This window comes from Bicyclus anynana, chromosome 26 (assembly GCF_947172395.1).
Source record: "Bicyclus anynana chromosome 26, ilBicAnyn1.1, whole genome shotgun sequence".
Taxonomy (NCBI): Eukaryota; Metazoa; Arthropoda; class Insecta; order Lepidoptera; family Nymphalidae; genus Bicyclus; species Bicyclus anynana.
The window spans coordinates 3,740,509-3,759,112 of record NC_069108.1 but is presented as its reverse complement, the minus strand read 5'-3'; the positions used below and the strand labels follow the sequence as shown (position 1 = coordinate 3,759,112).

The window sequence follows — 18,604 nt, the reverse complement described above, 5'->3', positions numbered from 1 at the left end:
CGTTGACCCAAGAGCTGGCGCTTATTTGGCCCACAGGTTAAGCCTCGCTATACAGAGGGAGGGGTAATAAATAATACAGTATTGTGTCCTTTTACCATGGGTGGACAATTAGACGGCGTGAATGTAATGTAAATTTAAGTAATATTAAATAATATTAAACTTGGAAACTATTATAATTGATTATCATGAAAAACATTTACCTACGAATATTTTAATTTTAATTTTTAAAGCATTTTTATTTCTGTTAGCAAATGTGTCCAATTATTTACATTAAGTAAAACAATTATATTTAACTAAATTAATTACTTAAACATATTTACAAAAACTAATATGTATTTATTAAGTACCAAAAATTTCTTTTCTAACCTTTGTAGGAATAATAGAATTAGTAGAAGGTGAATATAAAAATGTATCTCTTTCCCTGTGATTTCTGAAGACAAAATTAAGGACTTACTATTGATCCAATACATAAGTTCTAATGTACGGAAAATTTTGTAGGTATAAGTTAGGCAGATCTACTTATATGCAATGAAATCTTTTTGAATATGAATTCTATACTAATTATAAAGCTGAAGAGTTTGTTTGTTTGATCAAAAACGCGCTAATCTTAAAAACGCTGGTCCGATTTGAAAAATTATTTCAGTGTTAGATAGCCCATTTATCGAGGACGGTTCTAGGATATCTCCCTTCGGCAACAGGAACCACGCGGGCGAAACCGGGGAGCGTCTGTTAGTATTTGATAAAAAAATAATTTTACTTGTGGATTTATTATTTAAAATATTCATTAACCAACTAAAAAAAAAGGAGGAAGTTCTCAATTCGTATGTTTTTTTATGTTTGTTACCTCAAACTTTGTCATTTCTTAACAGATATTGAAAATTATTTTTTTGTTTCAAAAAGTATAGTTTCAAATTGGTCCCTTTTCAATTTTCATGAAAATCGGTTCAGTAATTCTGTGTTAAGATGAAAATAACGAATTTTCCCGTACTGTGGCTTTTAAAGTAATCAAAAGGTAACACATACGATGTTACTTTTCGCTTTTTTGTTGCGATTTCGAAGTTGGTTTAATTTTTTTGTTAAAAAGTTTTTTTTTTTTAGAACACGTGTTACTTGGCACTCTACTCGAATAAACAGGTGTCCGTTCCTTTTACAGTGCCGTCCAAATGCATTTCAGCCAGCGATCGTACGATGAAGGGGTGTTGTTTATTGAAAGATGACTAAGGTGGTTACGATCAGTTATGAGTGACTGACTGGAAAGAGAGAAAGTTCGTTGGACATTTTTAATAAACAAAGAAAAGAATATAAATTGCTTTAAAAATATTTTATATAAATACCTAACTCAACAGGCATTCTACAGTGTAAATGAGTATTTAAGTTGATATTATTGTTATTTTCATACATATTTTAATTGTAAAGATGTAAATTTTAAATGGTGAAATTGTCATTTGAATCATTAAATACTTAATAAATAATTTGCATGCCTAATTGGCAAGATACATTTACCATCTACATCTACCGACCACCTGTATAAATAATGCATGTATCTGCAAAGAAATAAATTGATTGATTAATTATTTTTCATTAAAACTTTAATCATACAGTTATGGAAAATGCTCATTCACACCCTGTATTGTTTAAATCTCCACGGTAATAAAATAATTTTTAACCGACTTCAAAAAAAGGAGGAGGTTAATCGATTCGTCGGAATCATTTTTTTTTCATGTGGAACTGTAATATCAATAATTATTACACGGCATATCGACCAATCGACTAGCACTATATCAGCAGGGCTATTATGTAACTCGGTGTACCATTGAAATAACAAGTCACTACGTCGTTTTTCATCGTATTTTCGTAATTGTGATCATCTAACATATTTATTTCAACGAAATTATCTTAACTACGTCAATTTACATCATATGGCAGTGATTTTTTTGTTTTACGATCATCTAACATGATTATTTCAACGAAAATACGTAAATATCCGTTTTTCGTTGAAATAATCTTACTAATTGCTACTGCCACTTCAATATTACTGCCACTTTACGTAAAATGAAGATACTTATGTCATTTCGTTGAAAATACGATGTTAGATTATTGCAAAAACTATTATTTGAATAAATTATTTGAATGGTACACATACATAATAACCCTGCTGGTATATTGATATAGTTTTAATCGATCGGTCGAATATTCTTAAAAAAGAAAATACATAAACTTCTGGGCACTTGGGCAAAAAATTCCAATTTCTATACACCAGTCAGTCTTAGAAAAAACATAAACATAGCTCTTCTGGGCAGTTGGGTAAAACATTCCAATTTCTATACACCAGTCAGTCTTAGAAAATACATAAACATAGCTCTTCTGGGCAGTTAGGTAAAAAATCATATTTTCTATACACCAGTCACTCTTAGGAAATACATAAACATAGGTCTTCTGGGCAGTTAGGTAAAAAATCCTATTTTCTATACACCAGTCAGTCTTAGAAAATACATAAACATAGCTCTTCTGGGCAGTTGGGTAAAAAATCACAATTTCTATACACCAGTCAGTCTTAGAAAATACATAAACATAGCTCTTCTGGGCAGTTGGGTAAAAAAATCCCAATTTCTATACACCAGTCAGTCTTAGAAATTACATAAACATAGCTCTTCTGGGCAGTTGGGTAAAAAATCCCAATTTCTATACACCAGTCAGTGTTAAAAAATACATAAACATAGCTCTTCTGGGCAGTTGGGTAAAAAATCCCAATTTCTATACACCAGTCAGTGTTAAAAAATACATAAACATAGCTCTTCTGGGCAGTTGGGTAAAAAATCCCAATTTCTATACACCAGTCAGTGTTAAAAAATACATAAACATAGCTCTTCTGGGCAGTTGGGTAAAAAATCACAATTTCTATACACCGGTCAGTGTTAAAAAATACATAAACATAGCTCTTCTGGGAAGTTGGGTAAAAAATCCCAATTTCTATACACCAGTCAGTCTTAGGAAATACATAAACATAGCTCTTCTGGGCAGTTGGGTAAAAAATTACAATTTCTATACACCAGTCAGTCTTAGAAATTACATAAACATAGCTCTTCTGGGCAGTTGGGTAAAAAATCCCAATTTCTATACACCAGTCAGTGTTAAAAAATACATAAACATAGCTCTTCTGGGCAGTTGGGTAAAAAATCCCAATTTCTATACACCAGTCAGTCTTAGAAAATACATAAACATAGCTCTTCTGGGCAGTTGGGTAAAAAATCACAATTTCTATACACCGGTCAGTGTTAAAAAATACATAAACATAGCTCTTCTGGGCAGTTGGGTAAAAAATCCCAATTTCTATACACCAGTCAGTCTTAGGAAATACATAAACATAGCTCTTCTGGGCAGTTGGGTAAAAAATCACAATTTCTATACACCGGTCAGTGTTAAAAAATACATAAACATAGCTCTTCTGGGCAGTTGGGTAAAAAATCCCAATTTCTATACACCAGTCAGTCTTAGGAAATACATAAACATAGCTCTTCTGGGCAGTTGGGTAAAAAATCCCAACTTCTGTACACCAGTCACTCTTAGAAAATACATAAACATAGCTCTTCTGGGCAGTTGGGCAAAAAATCCCAATTTCTATACACCAGTCAGTCCTAGAAATTACATAAACATAGCTCTTCTGGGCAGTTGGGTAAAAAATCCCAATTTTTTTACACCAGTTGGTCGTAGTACGCGCAATTAAGTGCTGACTCAGCGGATTGTTGACCCGACGGTACATTTCTAAATGTCGCCTGAAAGCGGGAAGCCAAACAAAAACCGACAAAAGGTCGTGGTGGTCATATTCTGTGGTAGCGGTCGATGTTTTGGGACACAGTCTTTGTTATTTTTTAGGGTTCTGTATCTCAAGGAAAGGTTAAAACATTATAAAATACATTCATTAGAACAACGTAGAGAACTTTTTGATTTACTGTTCTTAAATCTATGCATAAAGCTGAAGAGTTTATTTGTTTGTTTCATTTCGTTTCGGTATCTACACGACTTCGTACTGGAACGCTAAATTGCTTGGCGGTACGTCTTTGTTGGTAAATTAGTTACCAGCCATGGTCGAAGCCTCAATTGGCCCAGCCAGGGATCGAACCCAGACCCAGGACCCCACTGCGCCACAGAGAGCGTCAAGAGTTATTTAGTTATGAGATGTTTTGTAATAGGACTAGACTAGTGGAGGGGACGAAGGGAGGGTAATATAAATATTGGTCATACTAGCGGATGCCCGTGACTTCGTCCGCGTGAAAATCAATGTAAACTTTCAAGCCCTATTTCTTTAGGGGCTTAATTTTAAAATTTTAAATTCATATTATATTTCGTATTTTTTTTAAGATTTATGCACATTTTTTTAAAACCGAAACTAAAATTTAAGGACTTTCCATACAAACTTTCAACCCCTATTTCACCCCCTTTTAATTTTATTTTCGCAATAAAGAGTATCCTATAACCTTTTCCGTATTATGGTCTTAAGTCGTGCCAAGTTTCATTTGAATCCATTCAGTAGTTTCGGCGTGATGCCCGAATAACAAAAAAACACGGACAGACAGACAGACAAAAATCGAAAAAAATGTTTTTAGCTTCAGTATCGACTATATAATGCCCCCAAACAAAAAATTACAAAATATCTTCAGTGTACAGAATGTACAGAATTTGTATTAAAAGTATAGATTCTAGATGGCGCTGGCGTTCGTTATGCCACGGCAACGTTTGGCGTTACAAATGGTATACGTAAAATATCAAATTGCGAATTAATGTATAGAATTCGACCAGTTTTATTATATGTATAGATAAGATTAAAAGAGTATGGCTAATATAAATAAAAAAATAACAAAACAAGTATCTATAATGTTAGCTAAAAGTCATACAATATCTCGCAAACTGCCCAAACCTGCAACTGTGTACATTTATTAGCTCTTAACTACTACATTTCAACTTTATGTGGTCACTAAGAGTCTTGGAGAGCTGCCATAACAGCTGTATGAAGTAATCGAGCATGTACTCAAGTTAAAATTATATTTTTAACCGACATCTTAGATGGAGAACATTGCCAATTCAGAAAAGGTAAGTATATATTTTTTAGTTACGTACATACGGATTATTCACCAGCAGACGCTCGCGAGTTCATCCGAACTTAGATCTCTTTAATCCAGCCCTTACAGTAGTATCGCTGTAAAATTCTCCCGTTTTCCTAACATTTACCTTCACTCTGCTCCTATGGATCGTAGGGTGATGAAAAGTATACTATAACCTGCCCAGGAGTTCTTCTTGTATGGCAATAAAAATCTATACTTTAATAAATCTGTAGAGAGGTCAATTCTGTACATGAAATATATTTCCAAAATAACTATCAGGGGGTGATTAGTGGTCGATACTGATGCCAAAAATGCAATCAGTAAAATTTTTGTCTGTCTGTCTGTCTCTCTGTCTGTATGTTCTTTATAGAAACAAAAACTACTCGACGGATTTTAACGAGACTTGGTACAATTATTCTTCATACTCCTGGGCAGGTTATAGTATACATTTCATCACGCTACGATCAATAGGAGCAGAACAGTGAAGGGAAATGTTGGGAAAACGGGAGATGTTACTCAATTTTTTAAGCTTCGCGTGTCGAGTGTGCAGCCTTAATGGGTAGGGTAGGGGTAGGGGTAGGGACTAGGGTAGGGGAAGGGTAGGGTAGGGCAGGGTAGGGGTAGTTAAAAGTATATAATAAACTTCCTCATAGTCTAAAAGAGATGCCCTGGCCAATATTTAAATGTAAAATTTATAAATTATTATTAAAAAAAAGTTATTATGACATTCAAGATTATTTTATGGACATGGACATTTTCTAACTTATTATTTTCTAATTGTGACATTGTACTAATTTAGATTCTTTTTTTTCTTCATTCAAATGTATTTAATTATTTAAGATAATTCATACACCAGTTATGGTAAAATGTATAAAGGCTCAATTCTATAATATGTACCATCATGTTAAACCTACATTTTCATGAATAAAAATATCATTCATAAATAAAAAAAAGGAGTACGAAGAATAATTGTGCCAAGTTTCGTCGAGTAGTTTTTGTTTCTATAAAAAACATACAGACAAAAGTTTTACTGATTGCATTTTGGCATCAGTATCGATCACATGGTTATTTTGGAAATATATTACCAGTACAGAATTGACCTCTCTACTGATTTATTATAAGTAGTTATATACAGGAAGAAATTTTTTTAAGTACGGATATTTTTATATTTTGTACATAAACAAAATTTAATGAACACGTATTTTTTCTTTTTTTTTTTAACTCAAAAATAACAAAGTTATCGTTAGCTAAATTTATTTACGTTTAAACAGAATTTGAGGGTCACCCTATCGCTGTACTAGGTAATAGGCAACTACAAAATCAGCTGGTAGGTAGGTTACGAGCGCCCGCGCCGAGGGCCGTTGACCTTTGTGCGTTTATTTTATTTTTGTTCGATACCTATTATTTTTATAATAATTAAAGGTCGTCACTTTTGAGCTGAGTACCGATATTCCTTTCATACTTTATTGGGCTTAGGACCATCAATAATGCCTGAAGTGCATGCGTAATAATAATAATAAAAACTATGAACTTTCGATTGAAATAATGAAATACAAATGATTATTATTACGCAAACTTTTGCATTAAAGGCGTATTTAAAAAATTGTAATCAGCATATTTACATTCATCAATGATATCTACTTACTAAGTTTGTTTTTGTTAATTTGAAAATTTTAATCACTGTATTTTAACAATTGTTCGAAATGAAGTCCATTCCTTTCAAGGCACAACCGAGCACGTTTTAATAAAATTTTCATTTAGTTTATTTAAAACACATGTTCCTCACATTAGGCACTGCGGGGTTCAGGATTCCTTGGGCTCGTGGCCTAGGAACACTCACTCGTACATTGTGCAAGCTGCACGAAGGCGTTCATTGCTGAGCAAATACACTCGCCCCATTTCGTAATAGTCGCGATTTGAAAATCCCGACATAGTAAATGCGCAAGCGACGGCAGATTGTCTGTCACTGGTCGCCCATCGGCAATTCGGTAGGCGTCCTCAGGGATTTTTCGATCCCCTCACCTCTGCCACCCCTGTCAGTCGAAGCCGAAGCGATATGCCTACGGCCGGTATTTCTTTGTCGGCGTCTTACAAAGTGCCGCCAGCATTTGCGCAGTTTGTTTGGTAATGTGTCCATTATTTTGTTATTTCTGAGACATAAATTGATAAAAAAAAAATTACATAAAATGTATCGAACTGTTTGTAGATTTATGTTCTATTAATGATACTGAACCACGAAAAAAAATATCGGTACTAAAGTCCGAATCACCCTGTATAGTTGAAGAATTAAATAGCACAGATTTTGCCGAGCACCGAATATCAAACCCCTATTGTATCTTTTTAAAATCAAAATCTTTTCAAAATAGTTGTTGTATCTTTTTGTGATCTGTAACGATGATATTTGGAACTTAATTGGTTTTGGATACTTTGGAGCAGAACATAAATAATTTTTTATCTCGAAAAAATCCAGGGTTCCCGCGGGATTTGTAAAAAACTGAATTCCACGCGGAAAAAGTTGCGGGCGTCCGGTAGTTTTTCACATATTTCACTATCAGTTAAAACCTGTAAGTGCATTTATTACCGCCCGCCTTTAACTGCCATATTTATTGTTTCAGTTGTGTGCATTTTAAGAAATTAAATATCACGTGTCTCAAACGGTGTAGGAAAACCGTGAGGAAACCTGCATACCAGAGAATTTTTTTAATTCTTAGCGTGTGTGAAGTCTGCCAATCCGCATTGGGCCAGCGTGGTGGACTATAGGCCTAATCCCACTCATTCTGAGAGAACACTCGAGCTCAGCAGTGAGCTGAATATGGGTTATCGCCGCGTTAGCCGCTTTTAAATTTACATGTTGTTAATAGACAGTGTAGGAAATAGTAGTCTGTGACAGATATGATGTCTCTCGATCTCGTGTTGGCTTTAGTGTGCTCGTGGCGTTCGAGCCGTCCACATCTCTTGTTAGGTAATTCTTTATGGGTTACTTGTGATAGGCGGGGAGAGTGACTTGAGTGGAAAAGGGGAGTGTTTTATATCAGTCAAAGGATCCTTTAACCCTACACACATCGTTCACAAGTACGTGACTTCACTCAAGGTCATTCTCTGTCATTCTAGGGTCTTATTTTGGTTACAGTTTAATTTGTTAATTAAGTTGTCCTGACAAGTGTTGTGAAACCCTTGTTCTACATTAGTTTTCTTATATTTGTAATCACCTTTGAGTCCTATAATAGATGATGATGATGAATCCGTACTAATATAAATAAATACTTTATATCCCGGAATAAATCACGACGGTATTTGTAAAAAACTGAATTTCAATCAGACAAAACGCGGGCGTGCGATAGTTTTCCACATAAAGTTTCGCTATCAGTTCAAACCTAACTACATTTATTACCTCTTTAACTGCCATATTTATTGTTTATGTGGCTAGTCGGAAAACTTAACGTGAGTTTTTGGACGAAAGCCATAGCAATACCAAGATATTATGGCAACTTATAACTTTGTACGAATTTGGGTCATGCGTTTCTTTTTAACCTAGTTTTTGTTTATTTGTTTACCTTCCTAACACAATTTTAATTGTTTTTATCATTCATCATCGCAACCATTGGTCGATTCGTAGCTTTTTTTTGACGTGACAACGTCTTATAATTTGATGGAGCCGGCTGCACACTCGAAAAAAGATGACGTCATGTGTCGTTCGAAAACGAACATTTTCTTTGAAAAATGCAACCATTTCATCAGTATTTTCTTATGACGTTGTCACGTTCAACTATCGTCAGTAAACCGCACTTTACAGAGAACCGAATTTTTTTTCTACAAGGTTAGTCCACAATCTCACCTGATGGTAAGTGATGATGTGATCTAAGATGGAAGCGGGCTAACTTGTTAGGAGTAGGATGAAATGCACACTCCTTTCGGTTTCTACACATCGTACCGGAACGCTAAATAGCTTGGCGGTACGTCTTTGTCGGTAAGGTGGTAACTAGCCACGGCCGAAGCCTCCCACCAGCCAGACATATTAAAGAAAACCTCAATCGGCCCAGCCGGGGATCGAACCCAGAACCTCCGTCTTGCAAATCCACCGCGCATACCACTGCGCCACGGAGGCCGTCAAAATATTATTATCTTAGATTTTTATTTTTTCTAAAATTGCCTCAAATCTGGCAAATTGAAAAAAATCCTATAATACCTGCTAATGTTTGTTAAAGACGAATATTGTGACATAACTAATACCTATTAAAAATAATTATGTTGCAAGTATCAAACTGATTTATTCCAATATTTGCACTATAATTTTGGGATTGGGCAAATAAAAGTTTGTATACAGATGTCAAGGAGACGCGTGACGTTTGGGGTTTTTTATGGATTTCACCGGCTTCACCACGCTGCTTGTAAAGACTCATTATGGATCATCTTTATTCTGTGGCCCCAAATCCCCCGGTGACGCCGCTAAGGTCCCATTAAGAAACCTTACACTATCCTGTTTAAGGCATCTCAGAAGAGGTTAATTAAATAAAAATCATTTCATCACAATCACAGATTTGACCGTTTATTCAAACAGTAGAATAGAATAGAATATCTTTATTTGTCCACACACGAGGAATAAAATAAAATAAAATAAACAAACAGAACATACAAATATCTGGTCGTGGACAAAACAGGTATCCACCCCAGCACGATGCAGTATTCATGTTCACAAAAATTAAATCGCTAAAAACAATTACCTACGCAATAATTCATTATGTACTTCGCTACTAATGCTTTAGTAGTATTTAACATTAATTAATATTCACAATAAACCAACTAAAATAATGTAGATAACAATTAATAAAAATAATATCAAGCACCTTAGTTTTTTTTTTTACAATCCGTTCATCTCTGTCTCTCTGTCTTTCCGAAAAAAAACATGGCGACCGTCTCATAGATACAACCACAGACAACATAGAAATAGTGAGTAACACGTGACTTTTTTTACGTGAGTACAGGAAAGTCGTGTTACAATCAGAATGTAATAAAATACCCTCTACGGGTACAGCAGAACAATAAAATAAATTAATTAAACAAATAAAAAAACCCGACTGCATAAATTATACAAAAACTGAAAAGAAAAAAAACAAGCTCAGTCCAGAAGTGTAGAAAGCAATTAGAAAACAATCGGGACCCGCAAATAATTATCATAACAAAAAATAATCTTGCAGTCGGGTAAAAAGTCAAGTCGAGTCATAGAGAATCTTCTTTTTTTTAATTCGTTATCAATCAATCCGACTATATGCAACAAAGCTTGATGACGTCACAGCCGCCATGTTGACATTCTTTTGTAATATTTTCAGTCGATCGGATACTTTGATGAAATATTGTTTAATTAATTGAAAAGTTGCCCGTTGAAAAGTCGTTAAAACTCCATTGTATGTTTTTAAAGTATTCATTATCGACTCATATTAGGCTCACAGCTGAGCTCAAGTCTCCTCTCAGAATGAGAGGGGTCAGGCCCTATGCGGATTGGCAGACTTCACACACGCAGAGAATTAGGAAAATTCTCTGGTATGCAAGTTTCCTCACGATGTTTTCCTTTACCGTTTGAGAAACGTGATATATCTAGCATTTTTTTTAGCCTAGTAGATATGACTTATGCTTTTGATTAGGAGGGCGTGGGTTCGAATCCGGTCCGAGGTATGCACCTCCAACTTTTCAGTCATGTGCAGTATATGTAATTAAATATCACGTGTCTCAAACGGTGAAAGAACAAATCATGAAGAAACCTGCTTATCTGAGAATTTTCCGCATTGGGCCAGCGTGGTGGACTATAATCCTAACGCCTCTCATTCTGAGAGGAGACTCGAGCTCAGCAGTGAGCCGAATATGGGTTGTTAATGATGATTATAGCTTTATTAAGAAATCTACTCAGTTTGGTTAATTAAATGAAATGAAAATAAATTTTATTGTACACCACAAAGAAACAAAATACAAAATTAAATTTTCTTACTAGTGCATACCCTGTTCAACTGCCTTATGCATGCCACTGGAAGCCACATACACCACTGGCTCAACAAGAGAACAGACTTATTTTTCCCATCAAATGAGAATTTTTATATATTTTTTAGAACAAAATGAAAGTTTCGGACTCAAGATTCGAACCCAGGATATCGGAATTAAAAATCATTGCGCCTGCGATGTTATATAGACGTAAAAAACACGAAAAATTATGTCTCTATTCCAAACAAAGATGCAATTTCCGAGAAAAAAGAAGCACTTTCTTTAGAAAGAGTTGAATGAAAAAGGCTGTGCGAGCAGGGCAAGTGCGAAAGGAAACAATGACGTAAAGTGCAAGTGGAGTGAAGTGGAGTGAAGTGGAGTGAAGTGGAGTAAGTGGAGTGAGGTGGAGTGAACGGTCGCTTTGACAGGCGACAATGAGCGCGGGTGCTTGACAGTTGGCGGGAAACGTAAAGATTTACGTCTTGTTTTGATAAAAACAACCATTTTTGCTGACAAACCTTGGTACTATTCCGATCACGGAATTAATAGGTGAAGTCCTTTTCATGAAAGAAGTCCCCCGGACGCGACGCTAATGTCTAACAGCGGAATTCATAGACATTGTAGAGGCACCCTCAGGGGATCATTCACCTGCCGAGTGTCAAATTCTCAAACAAATAGAGGTTAAATTCGACACTCAGCGGCTGAATGATCCCCTGGGGGTGCCCCTACAACGTATATGAATTCCACTGTAAATTGTGCTCAATGTCATTTGGTAATGGCAGTCTTTACTGTCATTTGTGTAAGGTATTGTCAATTTTAGTTCAGGTTTTCGCGAACTTTGACGGCGTTTTTTGACGGCCTCCGTGGCGCAGTAGTATGCGCGGTGGATTTACAAGACGGAGTTCCGGGTTCGATCCCCGGCTGGGCTGCTTGAGGTTTTCTTAATTGGTCCAGGTCCGGCTGGTGGGAGGCTTCGGCCGTGGCTAGTTACCACCCTACCGACAAAGACGTACCGCCAAACGATTTAGCGTTCCGGTACGATGTCGTGTAAAAACCGAAAGGGGTGTGGATTTTCATCCTCCTCCTAACAAGTTAGCCCGCTTCCATCTTAGACTGCATCATCACTTACCATCAGGTGTGATTGTAGTCAAGGGCTAACTTGTAAAGAATAAAAAAAAAAAACTAAAATTGACTTTCATGAAACTCTATATGGAACTGGTTTCTGTCATTTTCAGTTTTAAAAACTTCAGGGCGTGTTCTAAACAAACACACCTTTAGTACTGTGCCTTTAGTGTAAAAAATCAACCCCTAAAGTGGTGAAATAGGGGTTCAAAGTTTAAATTAATTTCCACGCGGACGAAGTCAGTCAAAAAGGAAACCCTTGCACGTTGGCAAGAGGAGTGGGATGCATCTGACAAAGTAAATTATAATCAATTGTAAATTATAATACTGTATGACTTTTTCAAAAGAGCAACAGTTGAGTTTCTTGCCGGTATCTTCTCAGCAGAACCTGCCTTCCGAACCGGTGGTAGAATCTTTACAAATAGTCAACTGACGTGTCAAAAGTGCTTGTAAACTGAGCCTACTTGAAATAAATGATTTTTGATTTTTTGATTTTTTTTTGAAAGGCAGATGGACGCACCGTCTGATCCCAAACCTAACAAAATTGACCAGCAGACGACATGAGCGCTTATCATACCATCTGACGCAATGCTTGACAGGTCATGGTGTGTTTATGGACTATCTCGCAGGAATCAGAAAAAGGCCAGATGCGACATGTATGTACTGTAGTGAAACGGACAACGCATTGCACACAATATTCCACTGCCTACGGTGGAGTGAAGACAGAGAAGAAGTTTGTGCGAAAGTGGATGATATCTCGGAAGAAAATCTTGTACCCAAAATGTTAGAAACGTCAAATAACTGGACGACTATCGTTGACTTCTTAGATAGAGTCATGAGAGGAAAGGAAAAAGAGGAGAAAAGGAGAAAGACTTGAAATAGACACAATGGTTGCCGTGTTAGGCTGTAAGGCGCGTACACGGACAACAGGGCGACAGGAGGGGTTAACCGGTAAGAGTCCGGCACTACCTAGCTCAACCAGGTGTCCATGAGGATTTCCCCTGTATATAAATAAAAAATAAAAAAAACGCGGACGAAGTCAGGGCGTCCGCTAGTTGTATATAAAAGTGCAACACACCAGATGTGATCACAAAGCTTTTAATTCTTTCCAGCGTTTGAGCTCTTTGAGCGCTATAAAATATAGCGTGTGATATTTTTGTGAGAACTCGAAAACTTTTAGTGTTGAATATTTTTGTTTGAAAAGCAACATTTGGGTCGTATATGTGCGGATATGAACCTCGTTGGTTCAGCGGTTAGCCTATGTGGCTTAGGATCATTTTCGACGGCCTGCGTGTGAAGCTTTTTTAACCGACTTCCAAAAAGGAGGAGGTTCTACGTTCGGCTGTATGTATGTTTTTTTTTTTTTTTATGTATGTCCAGCGATAATTCCGTCAATTATGGACCGATTTTAAAAATTCTTTTTTTGTTTTAAAGAGTTTACTTCCATTGGTCCCATTTTTTTCATGTCAGGATCTGATGATGGCATCCTGGAGAAATTGAGGGGAACTTTCGAAAGTTGTAGAGACGGCTAGTGCGTTTGTTAGTGTTTCCATAAGGTATTTTAAACCACTACAACTTTATGAAGGTTTGGAGTTGGTCTGATGATGGACCCGAAACAGAGACGATGGAACTCGTCAAGAATTTACAGCAGTCACCTTTTGTTTGGGCTTGATTAATTTGTATTCATGAGTACTTTCCACCTATATGAATTGTGACTGTATTAAGGGTCTGGTGATGAAGACGAGGGACAGTGAAGAGAACTCCTCGACGGTTCATAGTAGCTACCTTGTGTTTGGACTTGATAAATTTGTATTGATGAGAACTTTCCACCTAGATGGATTGTGACTGTATTAAGGATCTGATGATGAAGACGAGGGACAGTGAAGAGAACTCCTCGACGGTTCACAGTAGCTACCTTGTGTTTGGACTTGATAATTTTGTATTGATAAGAACATTCAAAATATAAAAAAATATTTTTTTTTACATAATTTAGTTAATATCTTTAACGCCCAAAATGGGCTTTTATTACACAAAATTTCAATACAGAAAAGTTGAATATGTCTAATCAGAAGGTAGGTACATCCCGACCCAGTTTAAAAACCCATGCCCTATGATTTTTTTAATTCTCTACAAGTTAAGCCCTGACTACAATCTCACCAATGGTAAGTGATGTAATCTAAGATGAAAGTGGGCTAACTTGTTAGGAGGAGGATGGAAATCCACACCCCTTTCGGTTTCTACACGACATCGAACCGGAACGCTAATTCGCTTGGCGATACGTCTTTGTCGGTAGGGTAACTAGCCATGGCCGAAGCCTACCAGCCAGACGTGGACCAATTAAGAAAACCTCAATCTGCCAACCGGGGATCGAACCCTGTCTTTAAATCCGCGCACACCACTGCGCCACGGAGGCCGTCAAAAGCCTTCGGTGGTGATTCGATTCTGCCCGCAGGACCGTTGAAAGAGAATCCGAATATTGGTCATATTTAAAATATGGCGATATTCTAAAAAAAAAACAATTAAAAAAAATATTGAAGATTCAAAGAGTCAATACGCCAGCGAGGTAGATTGTTACTTAACTATGCTCAGAGCAGCCTGCCTTGCTCTGAGGTATCGTGGTAAAACCTACTAATATTATAAACGCGAAAGTTTGTATGGATGTTTGGATGTTTGTTACTCTTTAACGCCGCTACTACTGAAGCGATTTGGCTGAAATTTGGAATGGAAATAGATTTTACTTTGGAATAACACATGGGCTACTTTTTATCCCGATTGTTACATAATAAATGTATGTAACTGGCACTGCGTGCGGGGCGCGGGCGCGGAGAAACGAAACAGAAAGTCTAGGGTTCCCAACTTAGGGGTTTTCCCGCCAGTTTTGGGGGGCAAATAAGTGAAATAGGATTTTTTTAGGGTTCTGAAATTTTTAGGGACATTTTCAGGGATTTTTTGACTCTTTAATATTTTTAAATTGATGATAATTTTAATATTACTTTCTTGACCTAGCGACTTACAACGATATATAATACGTTATTCTACAACCATTCTGAGGCAACTGGCGGCAATTTTCATCGAATAAAAAAAATTGTTAAATTTATTCATTGTCGTTGTTTTGAAACATACCTACATGTTGTAGGTATGTTTCAAAAAATCTGAATCTTCAATATATACGACGTAATATTTTGTCTGTATTAAATATAGACTTTTGAAACATATTACAGCATATTATTTCTTAATTATTATGAATTTATATTTTTAGGGGGACAACTCAATAATTAAGGCGATTTTAGGGGTTTTTGACACAAACTTTAGGAATAAATATTTTGGATAGTTGGTAACACTAAAGTGGTACCCCACTTGCGTTCCATGACGTTGTGCGAGTAAGACGCATACTGTGTGACTACACAGTGTTTAATTCTAACCTAACTTATTACGGCCATAAGAGTAACCTGTACACCGATGGTTTCCCGAGATTTGCAAAAACTGATGATTTTGATGATATGAATGTTTGTTACTCTTTCACGCCTCGACTACTGAACCGAATTAGCTGAAAGGAGATAGTCCAAAATTGTATGGAGCCCAGGATCATTCATAACCCTAGCGAAAATAAAAGAAGATATTTTTTTTTTAACTAGTTTTCATTATACAAATCTACGAATTTACATTAATTATTTCGAAATAATATTAATTATCTCCCAAGACATACAACATTATTAAGGTTATCAATGGCGGATAGATGACATTTTCAATGCAGTACCTAATCGATTAGACGTTTGCTGTCAATTGTTATGTCATAGTTGCTATCCGGGCGCCATCTTGATATAACTCAAAAACTTGGGTTTTTATTTTATTTATTTCTTTTTATTTAGTTAAATTAATTCACTTTAATAAATTTTAATAAAATCCTTGTATTTTTTAAATTTTAATGATACGGGGTACAAGAGTGTACCTGAAATGGACCATCTCCTTTGGTATTGAGATATATTATAGCATGGATTAACACATAAGCTACTTTTTATCCCGGAAGAATTCATGGTTCCCGAGGGATTTGTGAAAAACTAAATTCCACGCGGACGAAGTCGTGGGCGTCCGCTAGTGGAAGTGTTAATTATTGCAAACTTTTGCAATTAAATGGTGTTATTACTGTGTCTATTATCAACAAAAGAGGTTTTATTACCCAAAGTATCTGAAATATAATTAAAAAATTGGCAAAGCACGAACCGTCATAAACAGGGGCTCGTAAAGCAGTGTTAATGGGTGATATCTCTGCTGAGGCGATCGCGTGTGGCCTCAGCGTAGGGTTGCCAACATTCTTCAGCAGACATGTCCCAAAATGGGCCTTTATAATTTATCTATATCTATACTAATATTATAAAGAGGAAAACTTTGTATGTTTGTTTGTAATGAATAGGCTCATTAACTACTGGACCGATTTTAAAAATTCTTTCACCATTCGAAAGCTACATTATCCACAAGTAACGTAGGCTAAATTTTATTTAGGAAAAAATAGGGTTCCGTAGGATATTTGGGTTTTATGGACACAAGGTGTAAAAATCAACCAACAAAATTAGGGTAGGGGTAGGGTAGGTAGGGATAGGGTAGGGATAGGGTAGGAGTAGGGGCAAGGGTAGGATAGGGGTAATTGAAAGTTTACATCAAGTTTCACGCGGACGAAGTCGCGTGCGTCCGCTAGTAATTTATAAGCAGGTCGATAGTATTTTTTACGGATAGAAGATACAAATTGCTGTATAGAAAATAAATTTCAGAATTTTTGAAGCCCGCATTAATTAGATAATAATTTTTTTCGTTTCACTCCCCTTTCTTTAAATTAAACATAGACAATACAGTAAAAATGTGTACAGTACATAGACAAAACAGCCAATAAAAATAAGTGGAATTGAATTCATATCCGGTGTAAGCTGTCAATGTCATGTAATATTGTCAAATGTCAATATGACACAAGTTAAAAAGAAATATTAAATCGTAGTAGCATGAAATAAAACAATTCCTTTAATTGCTTTAAAAACGCCTTAAACGTACGCCACTACGCGAAAATCACTGACAATCTTTTTGGGTGTGAGTTACGAGCATGATTAAACTTCTTAATTAATGTTTTCAGCTAATGAAAAAATTACATTTTATATAATAAATTTAAATGAAATGCGGGTTCCAAAAGAATTTTTATTTAGGGTTTTAAGCCCTATATTTTATGTTCTTTTAAAATAAAAATAATTTGTTCAGCTTAGTAGACACTTGGAATAAAGGTCAGCCTCCATACAAAATTGGGACATGTCCTATAGTATCTATACTAGTCGATTCCCCGCGGTTTCAAGCGCGTAGTTCCCGTTCTTGTGGGTATACGGGGATGAAATATGATATTGACTATGACACTCACCGTCCAGAGATTACAATAGGTACCACAAACTTTAGCTCTCTATAATGAATACAGATAATAAAATAAAAATATTAAAAAAAGTGTAACTAAAAATGCAACTAAAAGCGCAAAAACAGTACAATTTAGTTGCAAACACACCGTGGCTTCCAGATATTAGGTAAACCTTACAACCTTACAAATTCACAAAAACAGATTCGGAACTTACAACCTCGGAAAGAGCTATAAAAATATTAGTGTAGTGCTTACACTTTTGCGTTACGTTAAAAGTTGACGTACGAGGTATTAAATTATCTATACCCCAACACAATAATGTGCTGTAGTCATGATATTGTTATTTATTATCTATGAAGTTGTAACTCATAGATAATGTCTATCTCTATGAATTGTCTGTGACAAAATGTCTTCTTGTCAAATTCAATTTCTTGTGTGCAGATGCCTCCATATAAATATTGTAATGTAATCCATTTTAATCCACATATAAATTTTATTGTACTATTTTTTTGGTGAAACATTTTTGAATAAATGTTGTTCATTAATTTCTTGTTTTCGTCAATTACTTCTTTCACCACGATCATCGATCGCTCGTGCGCATCTTCAAGCTCTGCCCAACACGAGGTACTCTGTACCGACTCTTAAATCTATGTACCTACCTATATTTCGTTACTTTTATTATTTATTTAAGCAGTCAAATGAGATGGTCCATAGCTGTACGGAGCCCAGGATCAGTCATTGTATCCTGGCGGAAATAAAAGAAAATTTTTTTTAAAACTTTTTTTGATTAAACAGATCTACGAATTTACTTTAATTCTTTAGAAATAATTTTCATTCTCTCCCAAGAAATGCAACACTAATATGGGTAATAATGGCGGATTGATGTCATTTTCAATGCAGTAGTCGATTTGACGTTTGCTGTCAATTGGTTTGTCATAGTTGCTTTAAAGGCGCCATCTTGTTAAAACTCAAAAACTTAAGTTTAGTTTTATGTATTTCTTAACTAAATAATAGTTAGATTTATTTA

General features: G+C 35.8%; 1 protein-coding gene across 1 annotated transcript in view; it reads left to right on the top strand.

Moving 5' to 3' along the window:
• Nucleotides 1-18,604, top strand: part of LOC112053404 (Kv channel-interacting protein 1) — a 133,868-nt gene that overhangs the window by 1,312 nt on the left and 113,952 nt on the right. The gene's annotated exons all lie outside the window — the stretch shown is intronic.